Here is an 18,079-nt window from a genome sequence, read left to right as displayed (position 1 = left end):
TGAAAGGCAGTCACTACATGCATGTCGTACAAAAAACATAAATTGCTTGTTAAAAACATGAGTTGAAGTCCTTCCTTTGTTCTGCCACAGACTCCTTGTACCTGTCTCTGTACCACTGTCCCTTCTGCAATTAGAAATGTTTGTAGGCAGTCACTAATTCCTAGGAGTTGAAAATGGCCTGCTGGAATGATCTGGTGCCTACTTGCCTTCTAGGCCCTGCCAGGCCTTTTCTCAGGAAAGCTGTGCCTGGAAACTTCCTAACAAACAGCGAACATCCTCAGAGCTGTTAGTAGGAGGGATGCTCTGTGGTAGTGACCGTATCACTGTTAAGTTTAACACTGTGGTAAGGGGAAAGTAGGTTGTATAGGTTCAGTGTGTGCATACTCGAATTTGAGGAAGGGAATTGGAAGAACTGTGGGACATTTTCACCACAGATTCAGCATGGAGAATCAGACAGAAATGAATCTGTGCTGAACTCAGTAAGTTGGGAGGGCACGGGCTGATAGGGCCTGGTGCAGGTGGAGCCCTGAGGTGGGCCTGGGCTCCGCGGCCCTGTCGGTGCTCGGGGCCTCGCCAGTTGAGTGAAAGCCATTCTTGTGTTGTGCTGTGCTGCAAGGAGGAAGGGAGAGCAGAATTTGGCTCAGGTGCATCTGCATCTGGGGATAGAGGAGGCAGCCCAGAGGACTGGAAAAGAATTTGGGCCTGAATCTTGCACCACAGATACTGCAGAGGTAAAAGCTGGGTGGGATCATCCCGGGTGCCTGTGGGGGAGGGGCTGCCTCAGCCCAAAAGGCCACAGTGGGGGTATGCACATGCCCCTGTCATGCTGTTGGTGATGTCTGCTCTGTGTGGGTCCTGCTTGAGCCACAAGGAGTGCTTGGGGAACAGGTGGTTGAGCAGTATCAGCCATGTTCAGGTTCTGGATATAATTTGTTCTCTTGGTGTGGTCACAGTCTTTCCAGATTAAAGTCAAAACCTGAGGAGAAATTCAAAAGCTGCTCTATGCCCCTCAGTGCAGACCAGGCAGAGTTTTTAATCTGTTCTTTCCCACAGCTGTATTTAACTTCTCTAATTAGCTCCTCATGGCCTTAATTGCATTATTAATAAGTGAGATAGTGGGCAATTGCTTTCGTGCATCATATAATTGCTGCATTTTTCTGTCATGTCTGTGGAATCCAACTCAGATTGTAGCTGGTGGCATCATCTTCAGCCTTTTTTTCCTGAGTGAGGTCACGAGTTACTGTTAAACAATCCTAACCTTATTCAAATTGATCCATGTCAGTGTTTAAGACCTGCGGAGATTGTGGCCTGAGGTAGTTTGGCGGGAGGCTGTGAGGTCATCAATTGAAGCACCATAGAGCAGTGCTGTGGGCACACAGTGCTATTTTAGTAACGATGAGTAGCTCCCTCAGGCTGACTTACGAACATTTGCATTTTTCTTCTTTTTCTTATGGCATCCTTTTCTACTTTCCCTGAAGAGACTTTGTTGTGATAATTGTGTTATGTTAATTTTTGCCTAATTGCATCAATATTCTGCTTTGGCTTCATGTTTTACAACACACTATACATAGACTATTACATTGTGATTCAGTCCTATTATGGCTGTTGCTTAATTAACTGCAAAGAGAGGACACGCACCATATATTCAGCACTTTTTGCTCAGAAAGTTTGTGAATGTACTGAACTGCTAGTCTTGGAAGACTGCCTTCTGGTACTCGGCAGCTTGTGGTGTACTTGATTACACTCCTCTAACGGTGTTCCAGGTTTCTCATAATTCAGAGTAATAGGAAAGATTAGAAAAATGTGGTTGTTCTATGATCTTACTTTCTCAAGTTTACTATCATAAATCATCCACAGAGCCTGCAGCTGCTGCTGTTGAAAAGGGCAATCTTATCTTTTCCTCTCATCCCCAGGAATGGCTGTGCACCGCTCTCTTTGTGTTGTTGCTAGCAGTTGTGTGGCCAGGCAGGTGGCAGAAGGAAGAAAACAAATTAACTTTCAGCTGTATCAGCAACTTGATCTGACTTGCCACGTCCAGTGATTGCTAGTGGTGACATGAAAAAGGGTAGGGTCAGGGAGATGTGAGCGTGGGTTCAGATGGGTTTAAGTTGCACTTGAAACCACATCTTAAGAAGCTGCATAATAGGAGAAAAGATTCATCTGAATACTGAATCTTGAAAGAGACTTCTGTTTTGCTTTAATCTTTCTAGCCTGTGGACTTTTGTACTCAGCTGTCTGTTACCACCTTCCTGCATACTGTGCAATGCAACCTCTCTTCCTTGCTTTCACATTTCAATTTTTTTTTTTAAATTAGCAGTTTGCGAATGAGAAATATTTTTGCAGTTTCTATGTCCATATTTTTTTTTAAGCTTCCTATCATGCTGCTTTATCTAGTATTTATCTGTACAATTGAATATTTAGTGAGCAGAAGGAAGTTGCTGGCTGAAGAACTATGGGATTGTATTTGAAATTCTTCTGGTAATACTAATATTTCATCCCATTGTGTTTTGCTTTTCTTTGCATCTTCTGTTGATCGTAGAAGGTAGGTGATCAGCTGCTGCTGCTAGATTATGAATGGTTGTGCCTTTTTCACGCTCTGTGAATAAGCCTTATTTAAAATAAGAACTTATCTATTAGCTTGACTGAAGCTTTCTTTTTACTTAACTTTTATACATACCTGAAGTCTGCTGTGTGTTTCAGGTGTTTAATACAGCTAATTAATAATTTTTAGGTAATGGTTTTTATTGTAGCTGTATAGTTTGTAATAAAAGTTGTCGATGTTCCTCAGTTCCAGAACTTTCATCAGGAAGGTTAATTTTATTTTTTATTGTGTTTTAATTTTAATTTTTAATATTCACCTTGTATTGAATGCTGTTTTGTTTTTGTTTTCACAATATCCATCTTACTGATGTATTGATTTATAGGCCTTCAGCTTTTAGGATGAAGTCCTATCTCATCTAACAGACCGCCACAAACTTTTTCTGAATTTTCTTTAAGAAGCATCCAGGTTTTCTTTTCTTAACCACAGCACGTATTTGAGATGCAGATGCAGAATCTTCTCTTTATATATGTAATACTGTAACCAGCTAACATGACTAGGGCACAGTATGGTGCATCAAAGTGTATTCTCTGATAAAACACGTATTTCCTAATGGGGATATTCTGTGTAAATGATCAGGCATTATGGATTCAGTGGAAGACCACGTGGATTTTTACTTTGGTTTTGGCATTGTTTTCCTTATACTGCCACTCAGCGGTCAGTAATGGTGTGTCTGGAGATTCCACCTTCAGGTGCCTGAAAAATGGTTATCCAAAATGTCCAGCACTTTGTTTTAGGAGATTTTATTTCATGATAGGATCACGCTAGAGCTAAGTTTCAGTATTCAGATTAAGTCTTGCTACATTGCCAGATGAAAGCTTTTTTAACCACAAAGATTTCAGGCAATGCGATTGTATCCCATGCCAAGGACTTGCTGTTCTGCACTAGGGAAACAAGATTGCATTGCCATCCATTTAGAGAAATGAGAATCATGAAAGAGCAAAAAGTTTCACTTCGTTTTTTAAAATCTCCTCTTATTAATGTTACATATGAATCTTGAGACATTGTCTAAATTAGATAATTAGATGATTCATCTACTCTAAAGGCCAGTGAGGGAGTGGGAACATCTAGAGGGCAACTCAAGCTAGCCCGAAATCATTCCAGTGGAATGAAAAATGGAGGTAAAATGAAAAATTCTTCATATCCAGAAATGTATGGCAGTATAGAGTTGTGATATTTTAAAATTCAAAAATATTCTAATTACACTTAGATAATCAAATGCTTTTGAATGCAAAATATTACTTTACAGATAATTGAATTATTTCCATTTTAGTGCTTACCTGATTGCTTTATTTTTTTTATTAAATACATTGCAAAGTGGTGAATGATTTTGATCAAGAAATCATATGGAATGCTTTGGTCTTCTTTGTTTTCCAGAACCATTTTATGTTCCATATGCGTTTTGATACAATTTAGCAGGACATGTCTGGGGTCTGTTCTGGAGCTGCAGATAACTGTGTTCACTAGTACTCTTCTATGAACGTTCTTCAGGCTTTAAGCTCTTTGAAGCAGATGCGTTTTGTCTTTTCTTTGGTTAATCGCATCTTCTGAAATCATTTTCCAATCTGTGATGGAATAACAGTGGTCAGATTTTACAGCAGACAACTTATTAGGGAGATAACTTGGGAATCAAACGTATGCTGTTATTAAATATTCCTGCCATTAAGGATGTTTGTAGAAAGAAGCAGTTTTAACTGCAGTAAACTCATCAGACTGCTATAAGAGTAGGGTACACAGCATAGTCACCACAGAATTGTGCCAGGACCTGGATTTTTCTTGTATTTTTCAATTAGGAAAGTTTATAGAAACTTAGAAAAAGTCATCTCTCGATGAAAGTGTAGTACTGTCAAAACTGTTCTCTCCAGAGCTAAAGAGGCAGTTTGAGTTCTTCCTTCACGCTCCTTATCTTTTACTGGCTCCATATTGCTGATGGAGTTGTGGGCTAGGGATGTGGAAGGCTCAATAAAAAGATATCCAGTGGTAAAATCAGAAGGGAAATTTCTGCCCGAGTCTCAACAGGCAGGAGGCTATCTTCAACAGACGTGTCTGAGGCAAGAGGAGTAGCACAAAATCAAGCTGTTTGTAAGAGGAGAGTGTTTGGGAAAATCAGTGAAAGTGATGGAATACGGAGGCTATGACAGTCACTGACTGACCTGGAAGAGAATGCATTTTGTTATAGAAAACAGTGGCCTTATTAGAATTGCTTACAGAACTGTCAGTAGAAAGGATGATAAAAGGAAGAAGAGAAGATGGCATGTTGAATTATATGGACAGAGATGCAGAATACAGGAGAGGGAAGGCAGCACTTGGAGGTAGTATGCGCCTATCAGTGCTGCTTTGGGCTGCTGCCATGCAGCACTGGCTGTGTCACTACAGGAAGGAAATAATCTGTGGCACACTGTGATGGTCAACATTTAGAATGAAACCCAGTCCCAAGACATCAAGTTAAAGGAATTTTTAAAAGAAATGCTTCTTTTTTTTATCCCATTAGACAATAAACTGGAGATTTATGTTTTGGAAGGAGGGGGTGAAGCAGGTGGAAGCAGATGGCTTGTGGGGATTACCAATAGAAATGTAATAGAAGAAATGAGAGAGCCAGAAATAAATAAGAAGCTTGAACTACATATTTCTATGCTGAAATAAATGAGCTGAGTAAGGCTGCAATTCAGCAAGAGCTTTTCAAAAGCTTCACCCAATCCAGCCTTATTCAGCAACAACATAGTTTTTAAAAAATGCCAACCTGCAAGTGAACAACACTTAGTAGTCTGTTGAATTATGAGTGCTCTTGAAAATGTTACACGGTAATAGGAACTTCAGGCAGACCTCTCAAGTGAGGACAGTCCTTAAGCAAGGGTTTATGTCCATTTCTGAATCAAGACTGTAAGCGTTACTTCCATGACAAATTGATTTTCACAAAGCTTAAGGACAGGATTTAAAAATTTTTAAAACAATTAAATGTTCTCTTGAATTAGAGCCCAGCTTAGCAGGAGGAAACAGCTGAAGCAGAAAAGATAAATTCATTGAGAACATCTAGAAATTGCTCTGGGAGTAATGTGAATGGAAATTGGGAAGACAAACTTAAACTGAAAAGGATTGATTTAAAATCTAGAAAAAATGTGCTAATTTGAATTTTTTCTTTACCTTTTCTCATGCTTCATGAATGACTGTTTAAAACAACAACAAAAAAGACAAATATACGCATCTAGGAAATATACAGGTCCTGAGGACAGTGAACATTATGCATTTGCTCTTGGAAAATAACCTTCTTAAGGCAGGAATAACTAACAGAGTGGTAACGGAGTAGTAGTGCTCTCCATTTAAAACTTTCCTACTTATTAATCACCCAAATCAGTCCAAGCTATCTTGTCTCAAAGTTTAAGCTTTCACAGTTCATGAAAATGTGGAGTTAGTTATGCAAAATAATTCTGTCACCACTCTGTAACAAATCTTTAAGGTTTACTGAACACATTGGAAAATATTCCAGGAGAACAGCTGCATAGGATTAATCATTCTCAGGGCAAAAGCTGAATTTTTCAGACGTTTGCATGCACTTCACAGTCTCTCAGAAAAATAGCATGTTCCTATTTAAAAGCTGAAACAAATCAGCAGTTATTTTTAACAAATTTGTTGTCTTGACTAAGCAATCAACCAACAGAAACCTCTGGCAATCTTTGAGTTACAACTGAGCCCTTTTGGATATGGGCTTTCATTAAATTCCAGCCCCAGAGCAGCACCTGCTGATGGATGTCCAGTCCCTGTGTGCAGTTAGGTTGGGGTCAGGCCTGGCTCTTTGGCAGTTGGTGTCTCAAAGCCTCCACTGCCGGTTGCTTTCATGGTGCGTGGTGGTGACCTCACCTGGGGTGGGTGAGGTCGTCACTACTTACCTTATACTGATGGTATGAATTTAACAGATGTCTGCCGTCTCCTGGGTTACTGAGTATATCCAAGTTCATACATATACCAAAAATAACAGAAGCTGTAATTTATTTTTGTCTCATCTGGTTTTGTTTTCTTTAAGCAAAGGGAAGCAAGTAAATAACTTACGATATAAGGAAACTACCTGTTTGGAGATATTTCATGCTTCAAATCACCTGCTGGTTTACCACATCCAGTCCAGGATGAGAGTTTTGTTATCTCTTTCCATAGTGATAGTTGTGTCAGTCTTAGTTGATAGGAATGCTGAAGTCTATGGGGCAAAAGCTTGATGAAACAGTAGCCTTTGCTTTGTGGAAGCATTTTTTTTGCAAGTTAGTGATTCCACCCGATGTATTAACATCAGTTAGAGTTTCCAATCTAGAAAATTAATTATTTTTTCTCCTTATAAGAATGGACCTTCTCATTCTGATCTTGCATGTGCCACTGTGTTTGTGGGAAATACTCCATAATAAAATAGATCAGAATGAGAACTCAGAGTGTTCTGGACAATAGATCTGGAATGTTTGTGTGGAAATTTCTTCAGAAGATTTCTGAAGATGCACAGAGTTCACCACCTGGCAGGCTGCTCTACTGAATTTTGCAGCAATAACAGTGAACAGTAAGTGACCCAGCAAGGACAAGACCCGCTAATCAGCTGCTGGTGATGTGGTCTGTTGTTTTGTACTGTAACTAGCTTTAAATGTATTCAAAATAGAATTGTCATTTTTTGTGATACAGGCCAAAAACCTAGAATTCTGGTCTATATCCTTAATTGTTAATAACTGAATGTGATGTAATTTTCCAGCTTACTTCAAAGCCTAGAAAAAAGAAAAATGCTTGAGTAAGAAAACAGTGTGTGAGCATTGCTCAAGTGAGCCTGCTAGACTTTTCTAGCCAGAATCCAAGAAGAGCAAGAGATCGCATTAGAATAATTGAACGTCCTGCATGCCATCCCAGTGATTCTAGGATTCAGTAACCGCAGTGCACCTGGCGCCAGACAGCGTCTCATTTTCAGAGTATTTCTCTGGATAAGAGTGATCCAGCTGTCAAATAATGGGTCTGCAGAACAAAAAGATAAGCATTATACAGATGTATGAAACTCTTGTCAGATTATGTTTCTGAAAGAGCAAAGTTTAAAAGGAATTCATGAAAAAATAAGCCAACAACGCAAAACAACCAGCAATAGTTTTTTAGGACAAAAATAACATCATCATGGCAGGGGATAAGTCAAATATTAAGCAGGAGACAACTGCATAGTTCTAGGAGTAAAGAGCTGAGCTAAAACAGGGTTGTGTGAAACCACACACAAACACATAAATTATTAAAATCTATTGCTGCAATTACTCAGATGCTCAGTAGAATGAATTAAAACTTGCCTGCAAAGAACTAAACAACAATCCCTTAACCCTACTTCTGCTGTTTATAGGCTTGCTTGGTGCTTATGGCTTATAAGTCTGGAAAAGGGATACTGTTTTATCTGTTATATGAAATTTGCTTTTGAAGGAAGTGTATTAAATCAATGACAACAAATCATGCCAATCTAATTGTTGTTATTATTATTTTTTAAAGTCATTCATTCGGTGAAAGTGATGTTCTGCTGTCCAGCATCAAGCCCTTGGTAGCCAGAGTTTTGAGTAGTATTGTCCCATCGCTATACCTCTGCAGCTCACCATCAAATTGTGCCAGTACAGACTAAGAATATTTCAGCCAGCTGAATTTATATGAAGGAGTGATGAATGCTAATGTTCATTCTGATGTAGTATTTTTTCTTTGCTGGAACTTAAAGTAATTTTTAATGGTAGCTACATATATGTTAAGTGGTTGGGGATATTGAGGCTGGTCACAGTGCCATATCCAAAGGGCCAGTGTGAGAGTGAAAATTTCTTGATAGGTAGCTGTTTACATGCTGTACTTGTAGCAAAGATGTGTGCACATCTGTGTGCGTGATAGGCATTTCATGAAGAACTGAGTACACTGATGTTTTTTTAAAACACCATTTCATAGGTGGAATGTGTATCTGTAGTGGAGCCTTTATTCATCTCTTTATATCTTATTCTGTTTCTTTACAAACCAACCCTAGTTTTGTTTGGTTTGGTTGTGGAAGCCCTTTCTCTTGTTGATTTTGGAGTGCTGCCAATTTGTAAAATAAATAAAAAAAAATAATAAAAAAAAACCTGAACATCTGCACCAATGTGATTGATCAACAGCCGTGCTTTTGTTCTCCAAAATACAGTCATCTATTTGAGTCCTCTAGACTCCTCTTTAATCAAAGGAAATAGAAGGACAGACCAAATGATAATTTATCTCACATACCCTGGATACCTATCTTAACATGCGAGTGTTAGGTTACTTGGTTTTCTGGTTAATGCAAATTTATTTAAAACATCATTAGCTAATGAAGTAGGTATGTGTGTTTATGTATATAAAAGAACATCATCTATTCCATTTCACCAGAGTATCCAAGTGATAGAAGAAGGAGTTTTTGAGTAAGTGAGTTAAGTGGCTTATGGCAGGGAGGTTGGTAATTGGTGATCTATGAAGTCCCTTCCAACCCAAGCCATTCTGTGATTCTATAAAAGACTGTCCTGGGCTGGGGGAGAATGAGTTGCCAATGCTTTTGTAATGCGTTTTAATTTTTCTGTTCTCAAAAATACCTTTGTAGTTAAGTGAGTAACGAGACAAAAATATGTTGCAGGATAGTCCCAGTAAGCAGTTTTTAGGTTTGGATCCTGTGTTTAGCTGCATGTTCTTCACTTACCCTTGAATTATGTGTCTAGATATTTGAATGCAGTTTAAGATTGAGCCTTTACAATGTTCAGGATTCTGCTCTGACATTCAAGTTAATAGGAATTTTTTGCCATCTTGTGTGACACCTGCACATAAGTACTTTAGAACAAAAGCATTTAGAAATAAATACATTTACTTTGCTTTTTGCTATAAAGTCTTTGGTATGAGAAAGCACGTTTGTAATACAGATAGCACCTGCTATGTAGTATATTCTTCATATAAGTTGTTGCATGTAGATTTTTTTGTGAACAAAATTTGGTGCAAGGAGTTGAGGTAGAAATCCTATGTGATTCCACGGTTTTTGTTTTGTTTTCTGTACCTGGGCTATAATTGGAATCTTTGCTTTATGGCAGGTTTCATTTTCAGAGAGATGGGTGACTGCTGGAAGACAAGGCTGGTTTCACAACACCCAGCTTCAATTTCTCACTTCACCAAAGGCCTTCAGTGTGACCTTGGGTGAAATACATAATCTCAGATGTCCAAAGATACTTCTGAGAACATGAGCAAATTAGGATCAGTCATATTTCTATTTCACTTCCTCATCTTTCTCATTTATTGTGAAGAAAGGTCCTGAAGTTGTACAAAACAAATGAAGTAAAGGTTTTGTGGTGCTCAGAAATTGCTGTAGGGGGAATTACAAGAGAAAGCAAAATTATAATTCCTTTCTGGACGGCCCTTGGCACAGCCAACAATCCCCTCACAGTGCCATTGTGTGTAGCTAATGAGTCCCCTGTAATGCAGAGCAGTTCACTTCATTATTTAAAAGTTTAGGGACCATCTTCAACTGTGGCAGTATCACAAGCTGTGCAAGCTGTTACCAATGTTAGCAAAATGCCACGTTCTTTCCATCCAAAAAAGACACCCTGAAACCCAACACTGGCTATTAATCTGCCCAGCTCCAGTGGGTTTAGTGAGTAGGTCTCCCACTCACTGCTTTTCAACGTAATGATAAACCACTGCAGGAGTGATGTCCTTTGCCAAAGCTGTCAAGAGGAGGCTGGATATTTGTTACTGAGTGAAAGGTGACATGCTTATTTTTATACCATGTTTCTGACTAAATTCTATGAATGAATTTGAATGATGGCCCAGATATTACCTCAAGCAAGCGCTGTCTTCTGTGTCAAAGAATGTTGTAAATCAAACCAAGTATAAAAATTCAAAAGCCCCTGAGAACACTGTAGAAGTAATACAGTCGTGGCACGATAGAGTAGCAGTACAGCAGGCACTGTTCAATATAATAAATATCTTCTGGTACCAGTAATGAAGTGAATACTGAGGTGAATTAAGCAAAACTTTTTCTATTGAAAATTACAGTTAACGTCTGAAACAGTTATCAGCCCCATCTTTTATAAAGCTGTACATGGAAACGCTTATGAAACACAAGGTAAAGAACTGTTTCCTACAGACCTGTTAATTATTATGACAAAGAACAGAGTATTAGAATAAAAAAAAGGGGAAATCAATGAGAGTTGGAGAAGATAGAAAATACTGATAAACTCTTTTATTTCTGTTTCTTTATCTCTTCCGATTGCTTATCATTACTGTTTCCATCTAATGTAGTAACAATTATCTGAGGGTATCTGAGAGTCATGCTCATGACGTTTTGATAAATTGTTAATTTCCATAGTAATGTGCTTCATTTTTCTTCCTCTGTTACAGAATTAGCTCTGACGGTCTCTGGAGGAACTTGAGAAGTGTGGAGGTTGGAAATGAATCAGTTATGCATCAGCCACATTTTATACTCTTGTCCTGAGACTAAAGCAGTTATGGTCTGGGCTCCTGGTTCCAGAACTACAGGTAATACATGTGGCTAAATCACATCAGTGCAGTAAGGTTGCATTAGAATAAAAAGTCAAGCACCTTGCCTGAGATCTCTGATGTATTTGCTGGAACTGTCAAAAACTTTAGCTGGGCTATGATTTAATTTTTTTTAACAAAAATAAGAGGTTAGTTAAAATGTAATTTCTATCCCTTTGCTGCATTATATTTTTTCATGTTCATAAAAATGGGCAAGAAAAGACTATAAACACTGGTGTTTTATAGTGTTAGGCAATCAAGCTCTAGCAGCAGTATTGTCTCTTTCCTCATGTCAATCTTTGCTGCTGTCAAAATAATAAGCTGCACATTTAAATCATTCTGGATCATCCTGATTTTCTGTAGGCTCAAGCCCTTCTGAGACAAAGTGAAGAGTTCTTGTTTGTAATGGGCTCTGTGCAGGTAAACTTTCTCTGCCAAGTTCATCTGTTAGCTGCCACTTGCACTTACAGCTGTTGTCTGAGAAGACTGAATTGCTTGCTGTCTGATTTGTTTTTATCCTTTTGTGACACAAATGAGCTCAGTGCTGTGTGACTTACCTGTGATTTTCCAAATGGCAAGCACAACACTTCAGTTTGTAATAAGGTCTAATGGGCATGAAGCTTGGTGAAAATGAGCACAATAGCAGCTGCTATTCAGTACTAGCATTTAGTTTCAAAGGAATACGCAGATTTTGTGTACACCATTTCTTTCTAGTGATGTGTTCCAAGTCTACAATGGAGACATCTTGGGAATACTTACAAAGAACTCAGTCCAAACCTCACCCCACCGCACACATCCACAGTGGCATGAGGGAAAAGGTATTGTTGTACTTGCTTACCATTATAAAAGGAAGGGAGAATAAATATTCTGATGCCATTTTACAAGCCAGTGCTGCGTGCATTTCTGAAGTACTGTGTTTAGTCTTCCTCTATACCATTTTTATTTTATATTTTTTCATTTCCTTCAAGGTTGTGGTTAGGAAGTTTCTCTATATGAGACCATATTTCATGGCAGTCCTGGGTTAATAGCTAAAAAAATGACTAAGACTAGTATAGTAGTAGTAAATTTTAGGTGTTATTCTATTCACTTAGGAGTTCCTGATTCCTTTATTCCTGTAATACATTTATTCAACAAGTTGCTGTTGCCCTTACAAAACTCTTCTTTTCTACTATCTCCTTTTATTTTCATATTTTGTTTTAAAAACGAAAGGAACAGCTTTAGTAAATAGAGATGTATGCATGTTGTTTGAAAGACAATACTCTAGAGGTAATGATTTTACTGAGAAATTTAATCTACAAAAAAACCATTTCATCCAATTGTGTAGTCTGAAAACATGATTTATGTCTGTGAAAAGGGGAAATTGCTAATAAGCAGATATATTTTCTTATGTCAGTGAATGAACACAGTAAAATTGTTTCCATGGCAGAATGGTGAAGAAAAAGAAGGATGACTAACATAAACCTTCATTTTTATTTCTCTGGAATGATCATGGTGGACTATCTTAACCTATAGTGTGGTTAATATTGTATTGCGCTATAAGGTTTGAGAAATTGGGAAGTGTGAATACTGGAAAACATGGCTCAAAGCCAGAGAAAGCAAACTCCATGAATCTCCTCCAGGAATCCTGTCAGACTCCCCAAGTTCCTAGTGTGAAGTTGGTTTTTGTTTTCAGGTGTGATACCTTTTACAGAGGCAAATTCTTAGCAATAAATCAGAACTGACCCAGTCAGTAGTGGGAATATAGTTTTGTAAGGATTACGTTAGATTCTTGCATGACTTGTTGGTCTTAAGATAGAGTCAGTTAAGTTGTGAAGATCAGTGTCCATCTCAGTTGGTAGGGAAGGATGCGATTTGCCCATTGTTGTCCCCTTAATCATTCCCTATCACTACTGTGTTTTGTTTCTCTTATGTTTATAATTTATTGGAAGTGATCACCTAGCTGTGGTTGGAATTCGTTGTCCCAGGAGGGACTCTTCACATCCAGCTGAGGCTACACTATACTGCCTAAAGCATATTTACTGCCACATTTAAGATAATGAACATAAGAAAGCAATCAATGAATGCTGGCCCGCAGGCAGTTTGGTCAGGTTTCGCTTGCTATTTGTTCAAAAGTTTAGGATCTGTATGCTTTACTCATATAGTTTTTCTGTTGTAACCAATTGGTTCAGGGTGTTCTTATATATTTAGGAATATATATGTACCTATATTCTTACATATAGAATATAAGAATAATAATGAGACTCTCAAAATAAGAGCTACGTTTGACTGTTCCTCTGATTTTAGTCTTCTAGGAAGACTAGTTGCATGCTCTGTGTGGGAAAGTCAGTGTTTCCCTTCACTACCTCCTCTGCAAACATAAGAAAAGTCAGTCTGTGATGTTAATACTTTTTTAGCTATGCTGGTAGGTAGCAGCAGAAGGTATTTGTGGAACATCTGTAGTTAGTACAGCAAGAAACGTGTAGAAAAGAAACCATGTGCCTGCAAGAAGATTGGTAGGGCTTACTTGTCCGTCTATACTTGTCTGTCTTGTGCATCTTGGAATCAGAGTCTGATTCCTGTTCTGCTAAACTGGAGCTTAAGAAGAATGTTTTTTGATGTAACACTTGTAAAGTCTTGGGTCACTATATTGCTACTTTTTGACATAATATTCCATGTAGACTTAACCTTTACTATTAGCATGTTATGTCTGCAGGTGGTAGTCCAACTTGTATACCTCTAAATAAGAAATGCATATTGACCTTGACTAATAAAAGTGTGCCACAGACAAGTTGTGGTGCTCCTTTATAGGACCTGTACTGAATCTGGGGCATGGATTTTTTCCCATGCATAATCAGGCCAAGTAGGTTAGTGAGACTGGGAATTGCCTTGGAGCATGTCCTGAAATCTCATGACAACAGCAGAAAACCTGTCAGTCCTACAGAGTAATGAAAAAGCAACCTATGGTTTTTCCCCCAACATATTCCCCTGCCAACCAGCACACCCTCCATTTAAGATGTTTCCACATTGGCTTTTCATGTTTATTAGACATATAGAAGGTATCATGCCGAACAGACGCTGATTTTCCTTTCCTTGCTCTCAGTGGTAATTTCACCTCTCCTAGAAGGCTGCTCAGTCTTAGAAAGTATTTCTTTAATGTTTCTACTCCCACTCAGATTTTTAACAGATGTCTAAAGCTGTAGCTTCTCTGAAGGATGAATAAGACCATGACTCTGTTGGCTGGTTGGACTTTTTAATGTACTCCATATGGAAGTAAGAAAAACATTAAAACGTGCTTTAATGTTGACAATGTTAGCTAGCAAGGAGAGCAAGATTGGGCTGTATGAGCTCCTTGGAGGCCTGCAAAGAACCAAACAAAAACCTTTTGGAGAAAAATAACTTTGCTATATTCATTGTTGGTTTGTCACTTCTATTGTGTATAAGCTGGAGAATGTGAGATAGTGGGGAAATGCTGGGTTGAGGTAGACTTCTGAGATAAGTGGTGAAGAGTAGGCAATAGTTTTGCCATAATGTCACCATATGTACCACTGTCACAGGGAAGGTCATGTCCCAGGCATCTTGTACCCGTTACCTCAAGTAGACAGCTGGTGTAGGAAAGAGTAGTGATATGCAGAATGGGATGAGTTTTCTGTACAAATCCTGAGATTGGAAAAAGAAGAAAAAAATCAGAGAACATGGCTAATCAGAGTGCTTTTCTCAATCCTAAAGTTTTATTGTAGCCTTTACAGGTCAAGCATGCACCCAAATTCAGTTACAGTTGAGATTATCGAGATAATCTCTATTATCGAGATTTCTATTTGTTTATAATTCTGGACCGTAGTGTCCACGATGTTTCTCTGGCTTTTTTCATCTATTGGCCTAAGATAGAAGGAGATCAAATTATTCTGGATTATTTTTATGCAACACTATCTTTTTCTGTCTTCAAGTTGGCTAGATATAGGGCTGTACCATTTTATTCAGAAGCTGTAAATTACAAATTTCACATTTTGTTCTCAAAGCCCAACATTTTTTCCAGATTTGTCACCTCTGATTTATACCAATTTAAATGAAATCAGAATCAAGTTTCTGTCCACATCTTTTCCTTTCCAGAAGGGGCTGTTGGAAGAACTCAAGTTTTTCAGAGTTCTCAAGTGTTCCATATCCAATCAGCTTACCTTCATGCATAGATAAAGATATCTTTACGTTTTCCGTGCTCAGTTTTCTCTGACTGTAGAAGAGGTCAAATCAGATAAAATAGGATTGCGTGTTCTGTGTTAGCACTTTCTGATGGTCTAACTGAAAAATCTTGATTTCACAGGGTATTTCAGTGCTTATGAAAATTATTAAAACATCAGTATTTTTTTCTAAAATTAATGTTTTTTTTAAAACTGTATGAATGATGAGACCTAGAAGAGATTCTCAGCACCACAAAAACATTTTGTAACAACTGAGCACGACATCATACCATATTGATAGGGCCTACTGCAGTGTTATGTCAGAGCTCCAAATGTACATGAACTTTTGTTGATAGAGTCACAGGGTGACACAGCAAGGATGCTGTCTGGAACTCATTTGGAAAATGAAGTTTATGATGAATCCTGGGATACATAGTCTAGTCAGCAAGCTCTGACTCTGGTGAGAGCGCAAACCAGGTATTTGGTGGCACCTTTGGCAAATACTGCCTATCATTGAAAGAATTAAAAGCAAACTTCAAACTTGAGGTATAATGCAGAAGTAAAGATTTTTCAGAACAGGTTTATGTGACCTGAGGACAATCGCTATATTTTCACCAGGGGGAAAAAAAAAAAAGCAAAAAAAATTAAATACAACCACTACAGAAAATACATCAAAACTTCACTGCAGAAAAGGCCAGTTTTGCAGAAATTGTAGTGAAACTTGGTAGTGATGTAGTCTGGAAAGGTTCCTTTTCTGCAGCTTTTTCCTACAGGAAAATCCCCTAATTTATACTGTCCTGCCCTTGAGTTTGATGATTAAAAAACGATCCCCTTTTTCTGTCATTCTTTGGAAAGGTGAAGGAGCTTTGCCTGTGGGAAATGGGAAGCAGAGTCCGTGTCGACAGGGATGTAGCATGCCAGCTTCCAAAGCAGCATCCATTTCACTCTCCTGAAGGCTTCCGGAAAATTTTGCCACATAAGCTTTATTGTGTATGATCCCATTCAAGGTGTAAAGTAAATATATAATTAATAAGTGTAACTAATCAGCAGAATACTGTTTTGAGTCTTGGGAATGAAATTTTCTTCTCTCTATCTCACTGTTTAGTTTATGCATCATGCTGTATCACCCAGGCACTCCTCTGAAGGAGCAGGGCTGCATGTGTCAAAGAGCAGGCTCAGCCTCAGCAAGGGGGCAAGAATCAGGCTGCTGTGAGTTCACTCCAGTCACAGCCAGTTAGTCCCTGTTAAATCATCTCTAACTATGGAGACAATGAGGAATTCTGTGGGAGAAAAACTTTCAGCTGTGCCTCAATTCCTGCAGAGAGCAGGATTTAATGCTTTCAGTTGGAAGGTCACCCACGTATTTTCCCGAGTGCATACATCAGCTGGTTTGGAAGACAGCACTTTACTAATTGTTAGTGATTGTCCTCCTTGCAGGACTAGCTGTTATATAGAGCTCAGCTTGTTCTTCAGTTTGATCTGATTAGTTCACATTCATTCTATGTCCTACTCACCAGCGTGTCAACTTAGAGCACTGATTCATTTAAGTCAAAATTGGTCATCATATTTATTTAACTACTAAGTTATTTTCCATAGTAAATCCATAATACTTGGCTAGTATTGGCAGAAAATTTGTTAACCTAATTGAAAGTGACACACATTTTAGGCTTACAGTCTTAGTAGGAATGTATAATATGTTAAGGAGTAAGGTCTTTAAGGAAATTATTGACCTGGATCACACTCGTTCCTATACTGTAACTTCCTATCTATCAAATGAAAACATCAAAAACAAACACACCCACAGTTCAGAGCTACTAGTCCAGGCAAACTACAACTAACTTCTTTTAACATGGATAAGAAAAAATGTTTTAATATTTTATGTCAACATTTCCCATAGGCTGCTTCTTCCTGTATTTAATATATATGAATGGCGTTTTCCCTCTTGTTTCTCTTGGAGTGCTGAACTTTACTGTCACTTCCACAAAGAAAGGTTATTTTTATTTATTGAGTACTTTATATAGAAACAGGATATTTATACTTGTATATATCTATATCTTATATCTAAGATATATAAGCTCTATAATAATATCTACTCTATATATAATCTTATGTCATACATATCTTACGTCTTTATCTGCAGGAATAAAATATGCATGCCACATATGACTACAATCACTATTTTGATGTGTGTAATATGAACACTGGAGCTTCATACAATGAAAAAGGAAGTATTAAGATACTTAATTTTATTTTGCAGCTTGCACTTTAATTTGTGTGGTGAATTTGCTCTTCTCAAAGGAAAACACTGGAAATCAGATGGCCTGATTCCTCAAGGCCTGCCATAATTGCAATGGTCATTTTATTTTGTTGTAGTGCTGCAGCAGGAGTTTTAAAGAAAAACTGGCCTAGATGTTTTTCATCAAAAAGCACCATCTAGTGTTAATTATTCAAAGTTTGGCTGAAAATACAAAGAAAAATGAAAAAAAAAATCAGAATTTGACTTAAAATAAATAAAAATAATGACAGCGACTGAACAAGTTGCAATTGGTTCGTGGTACTAGTATCGTGTAAAGTAACAAGTTAACTCTCAGGTCATCCCAAAATGTTTGGGATCATATCTCACCATTACGTATTTTTGATGTCTAGCATTTTAACGTGGGCAGAAATCTTTCTTTGTGACCTAGGTTTAGGTGAAATGAAAATGAGTATTAGGGATTAGCTACAGAAAGGGAATATTTCCTTTCTTATAACTCATGTGGCTGATGTTAGGACTATGCAGAATGGGATATCTGGGATCTCTCCCATGTCTCAGTAAGCATTTTATACATGT

The 18,079-nt window shown here is 38.0% G+C and overlaps 1 long non-coding RNA gene across 3 annotated transcripts; it reads left to right on the top strand.

Annotated features, from left to right (window-relative positions):
• Positions 1–17,307, top strand: LOC110398458. 3 transcript variants are annotated; one of them, XR_002438387.1, is made up of 4 exons: positions 1–731; positions 10,961–11,098; positions 11,813–11,916; positions 16,105–17,307. It is a non-coding gene; the product is annotated as an uncharacterized LOC110398458 (long non-coding RNA). The 3 variants fall into 3 exon arrangements; XR_002438386.1 differs by lacking the exon at positions 1–731 and adding an exon at positions 1,925–2,542; XR_002438388.1 differs by lacking the exons at positions 1–731; positions 11,813–11,916 and adding an exon at positions 1,925–2,542.

The sequence above is a fragment of the Numida meleagris genome, chromosome 4, assembly GCF_002078875.1.
Source record: "Numida meleagris isolate 19003 breed g44 Domestic line chromosome 4, NumMel1.0, whole genome shotgun sequence".
In the NCBI taxonomy this organism is placed as follows: Eukaryota; Metazoa; Chordata; class Aves; order Galliformes; family Numididae; genus Numida; species Numida meleagris.
This window is presented reverse-complemented; position numbering and strand designations above follow the sequence as displayed.